Here is a 6000-nt window from a genome sequence, read left to right as displayed (position 1 = left end):
AGAGAAAGCACTGGTCATAGCAAACACCCTCTTCCAACAACACATGAAGACTCTATACATGGACATCACCAGATGGTCAATACAGAAATCAGACTGATAATATTCTTGGCAGCAAAAGATGGAGAAGCTCTATACAGTCAGCAAAAACAAGACCGTGAGCTGACTGTGGCTCAGATCATGAACTCCTTATTGCAAAATTCAGACTTACATTGAAGAAAGTAGGGAAAACCACTAGACCATTCAGGTACGACCTAAATCAAATCCCTTATGATTATACAGTGGAAGTGACAAACAGATTCAAGGGATTAGATCTGATAAACAGAGTGCCTGAAGAACTATGGACGGAGGTTCATGACACTGTAAGGATAGTGATCAAGACCATCCCCAAGAAAAAAATACAAAAAGGCAAAATGGTTGTCTGAGGAGTTCTTACAAATAGCTGTGAAAAGAAGAGAAGCAGAAGGCAAAGAAGAAAAGAAAAGATATACCCATTTGAATGCAGGGTTTCAAAGAATAGCAAGGAGAGATAAGAAAGCCTTCCTCAGTGATCAGGGCAAAGAAATAGAGGAAAACAACAGAATGGGAAAGACTAGAGATCTCTTCAAGAATATTAGACATACCAAGGGAACACTTCATGCAAAGATGGGCACAATTAAGGACAGAAATGATATGGATCGAACAGAAGTAGAAGATATTAAGAAGAGATAGCAAGAATACACAGAAGAACTATACAAAAAAGACCTTCATGACCCAGATAATCACAATGGTGTGATCACTGACCTAGAGCCAGACATCCTGGAATGTGAAGTCAAGTGGGCCTTAGGAAGCATCACTACAAACAAAGCTAGTGGAGGCGACGGAATTCCAGTTGAGCTATTTCAAATCCTGAAAGATGATGCTGTGAAGTGTTGCACTCAATATGTCAGCAAATTTGGAAAACTCAGCAGTGGCCACAGGACTGGAAAAGGTCAGTTTTCATTCCAATCCCAAAGAAAGGCAATGCCAAAGAATGCTCAAACTACCGCACAATTGCACTCATCTCACATGCTAGTAAAGTAATGCTCAAAATTCTCCAAGCCAGGCTTCAACAGTACATGAACCATGAATTTCCAGAGGTTGAAGATGGATTTAGAAAAGGCAGAGGAATCACAGATCAAATTGCCAACATCCACCGGATCATCGAAAAAGCAAGAGAGTTCCAGAAAAACATCTACTTCTTTCTTGACTATGCCAAACCCTTTGACTGTGTGGATCACAACAAACTGTGGAAAATTCTGAAAGAGATGAGAATACCAGACCACCTGACCTGCCTCTTGAGAAATCTATATGCAGGTCAAGAAGCAACAGTTAGAACTGGACGTGGAAGAACAGACTGGTTCCAAATAGGAAAAGGAGTATGTCAGTGTTGTATATTGTCACCCTGCTTATTTGACTTACGTGCAGAGTACATCATGAGAAATGCTGGGCTGGATGAAGCACAAGCTGGAATCAAGATTGCCGGGAGAAATATCAATAACCTCAGATATGCAGATGACACCACCCTTATGGCAGAAAGTGAAGAGGAACTCAAAAGCCTCTTGATGAAAGTGAAAGAGTACAGGGAAAAAGTTGGCTTAAAGCTCAACATTCAGAAAACTAAGATCATGGCATCTGGTCCCATCACTTCCTGGGAAATAGATGGGGAAACAGTGGAAACAGTGTCAGACTTTATTTTTCTGGGTTCCAAAATCACTGCAGATGGTGATTGCAGCCATGAAATTAAGACGCTTACTCCTTAGAAGGAATGTTATGACCAACGTAGATAGCATATTCAAAAGCAGAGACATTACTTTGCCAACAAAGGTCTGTCTAGTCAAAGATACGGTTTTTCCAGTAGTCATGTATGGATGTGAGAGTTGGACTATAAAGAAAGCTGAGTGCAGAAGAATTGATGCTTTTGAACTGTAGTGTTGGAGAAGACTCTTGAGAGTCCCTTGGACAGCAAGAAGATCCAACCAGTCCATCGTAAAGGAAATCAGCCCTGAATGTTCATTGGAAACACTGATGCTGAAGCTGAAACTCCAATACTTTGGCCACCAGATGCGAAGAACTGACTCATTGGAAAAGACCCTGATGCTGGGAAAGATTGAAGGAGGAGAAAGGGATGACAGAGGATGAGATGGTTGGATGGCATCACCGACTCAATGGACATGGGTTTGAGTAAACTCCGGGAGTTGGTGATGGATAGGGAAGCCTGGCATGCTGCAGTCCATGGGGTTGCAAAGAATAGGACATGACTGAGTGACTGAACTGAACTGAAGAGGGGTCTCAAAGAAAAATTTAAATATACATAAAACTGAATGAAAACAAAAAACACAACTCATTAAAATATATCAGATGCAGCTAATGCACTGCTGAGAAGGAAATTTACAGTACTAAATCCTTACATTAGAAAAGGAGAAAGGTCTCAAATAAATAATATAAACTTCTACATTAATAAACTAGAAAGAGTAAAGTACTCAAAGCAATAAGTGGAAAAAGAGAAGATAAAAGAAGAAATCAATAAAATTGAAAATAGAAAAAAAAGAAAATTAATAAAAGTAAAAAATAGAGACACTTTCCACATGAAAAAGCTGGAAGTATTCATCACCATCAGACTCATGCTACAAGAAATGCCACATGAAGCCCTTCAAGAAGAAGGAAAATTATATCAGAAGGAAATTTAGATATACAGAAAGGGGTGAAGAGAACTGGAAATGGCAATCACATCAATAGATATATGAATATATTATATTATATTTAAATGACATGTTTAAATAAAAACAATGTAGTGCGGAGAAGGCAATGGTGCCCCACTCCAGTGCTCTTGCCTGGAGAATCCCATGGATGGAGGAGCCTGGAAGGCTGCAGTCCATGGGGTCGCGAAGAGTCATACACGACTGCGCGACTTCACTTCGACTTTTCACTTTCATGCATTGGAGAAGGAAATGGCAACCCACTCCAGTGTTCTTGCCTGGAGAATCCCAGGGACGGGGAAGCCTGGTGGGCTGCTGTCTATGAGGTCGCACAGAGTCAGACACAACTGAAGCGACTTAGCAGCAGCAGCAGCAGTGTGGGATTAATAACATAAATAAAAGAAAAATGTGACATGAATAGCAAGAAAGAAATGAATGAAATGAAATAGAAAGAAATGAAAGCATACTACTTCAAATTTTTAGACTGTATATGAAGAGGCATAATATCACCTGTAAGTTAGAGATTATGCTTGCTATATTCCTCAAATGGGCTTCCCAAGTGGCACTAGTGGCAAAGAATCCTACTGCCACTGCAGGAGACACAGGAGACGCGGGTTTGATCCCTGGGCAGGGAAAATCCCCTGGAGAAGGAAATGGCAACCCACGCCAGTATTCTTGCTGGGAAACCTCATGGACAGAGGAGTCTGGCGGGGCTACAGGCCATGGGGTTGCAAAGAGTTGGATGCACGTGAGTGCGCGTTTGCACACACACACAACCCCCCCTTAAACAAACCACTGAAATAAAGCAAAAATTTATAGCAAATAATGTAACTAAAGAGATAAGAAATCATAAGGAACATTCAATTAATCCAAAATAAGCATAAAGATAGGGACAGGAGAAAAAAGAGCAGGTAGGACAAGTAAAAAAAAAACAAAACAAATAGGAAGATGATGGACTTGAATCTTATTATATTAATATTCACATTAAATGTGGACAGTATAAATACCCCCATTGAAAGCAGGGACTGTCAGATTGGAAAAAAAGAAGACCCAACAAAAATGCTGCCAAAAAGAAATGTGCTTTAAATATACAGACAGAAGCAGGTTAAAAGTAGAAGGATGGAGACTCTATGTTTCTTTCTGCAGGTGATACACAAAATCGTTCAGTTTAACAAATATTTACTGAACATCTCCTATGAACCAGGAGTATTTAAAAAATCTGTTCAGAGAACAAAACAAGTTTAAGAATTCACTCAAAACCACACACCTCTGTACACAGGCAAACACACGCACAAGCAGAAACCCTGAAATTCCAGGCACAAACTGTAAGCAGAATTAGACATTACATTGCTCCTTAGCTTGATTTTATGAGCATATCCTATCAAAAAATCATTTTTAAAATTAAAAAATAAGAGTAGATAAAAGATACACTGTACTACTTCTAATAAGAAAACTGTAGTGGCTATATCATTACCACACTAAATTTCAAAGCAAAGAGTACTACTAGGGATGACAAAGGTCAAATAATAATATAAAGGATTTACTGCATCAAGAGGACACAATAATTCTAATATTGTGTTGCTCCTGATAATAACAGAATTCTGAAATACATGAAGAAAAAACTGTTAGACGTGCAAAGAGAAATATACAAATCCATAATTATAGTCTGAGATTTCAACACCTTGCTCTCAATAATTGATAGAACAAGCAGACAGAAAATCAGTAAGAGTATAAAATATTTCAACAACATTATCGACTAACTTGACCTGATTGACATTTATAGAACATTCTATTTAACAACCACATAATACACATTCTTTTCAAGCACACATGGAGCATTTAAGCAAGACAGACCATATTCTGGGTCATAAAACAATTTGCAATAAATTTAATAGAGCTCAAGTCATATGAGTATGTTCACTGATACAATGGAATTACATTAAAAATTAATTAACAGCAATATACCTGGGAATCTCCAAATAAACATATAAGCTAAATAACACACTTCTATATAAACCATGCTTCAAAAGCGCAATCAAAAGGGAAATTAGAAAGTATTTTGAAATGAATAAACATGAAAACACACATCAAATTTGTGGGAGGCTGCTGAAGTAGTACTGAGGGGAATTTTATAATAAGGATGTTTGAATACTGGTCTCAAATCAGTGAATTCAGCTTCATTTTAAGAAACTGGGAAGAGAAAATTGGACTCAAAGTAAGTAAAAGAGAGGAAATAATAAAGATCAGAGCAAAAACCAATGAAGTAGAAAACAGAAAAAATAAATGAAACAAAAATATACTTCTTAACCTGTAGCCAGACTATTCAGGAAAAAATTGAGAACAAACAAGTTACCAAAATCAGGATTGACATAGACAATATCAAGACAGACTCTATAGACAGCAATGGATTTCTAAAGAAAACAAAGGAATGATTTATCACTCTCTGAAAATGAGTTAATAACATTGATGAGATGGAAAAACTCCTTGAAAGGCACAAACTACCAAAGCTTAATCAAGAAATAGATAATAACCTAAAAAGCCATATATCTGTAAAAGAAATGGAATATGTAGTTAAATACCTTTCCACAAAGAAAATTCAAGGATCAAATGGTTTTGCTGGTGAATTCTACCAAACATTTAAGGAAAAAATAATATCAACTACAGATTCCTTTTCTAAACAAACTACACAAAAAACTTGAGAAGGTGACAATACTTTCCGATTTGTTCTCTTAGGCCAGACTCACTCTGAGGTAAAAAACAGACAAAACTGGTACTAGAGGAAGACTAGAGATGAATAACCATCGTGAATATAGATATAAAAATTTCAAACAAAATTTTAGTGAGCAGAATATAAGGATAACACATGATGGCCAACTAGTATTTCTTTCAGGAATGTAGGTTGGTTTAACATTTGCAAGTCAATTAATATAATTCATCATTTAACAAATTAAAACGGTAAGCCATCTCAATAGATGCAGAAAAGCATTTTGCTAATCCAACATTCATTCCTGATTTTTTCTAAACTTCTCAGTTTAGAAGGGACTTCTTCTCAGGACCAGAAGGGAACTTCCTCATTTACAGGCATCTACAAAAACCTACAGGTAATATCACAGTTAACAGTAAAACACACAAAACTTTTTCTTTAATATAGAGGGAGAGACTGAGGTCTATTCTTATCACTTCTCTTTTAACATTGTACCGAGATTCTACCCAGTACAATAAGGTAAGAAAAATAAAAAGAGTCTAGACTGGAAGGGAAAAAGTAAAACAGATAACACAATCACCT

Source organism: Bos mutus, chromosome 22 (genome assembly GCF_027580195.1).
Source record: "Bos mutus isolate GX-2022 chromosome 22, NWIPB_WYAK_1.1, whole genome shotgun sequence".
Classification (NCBI taxonomy): Eukaryota; Metazoa; Chordata; class Mammalia; order Artiodactyla; family Bovidae; genus Bos; species Bos mutus.
Note: the sequence above shows the minus strand (reverse complement) of the source record.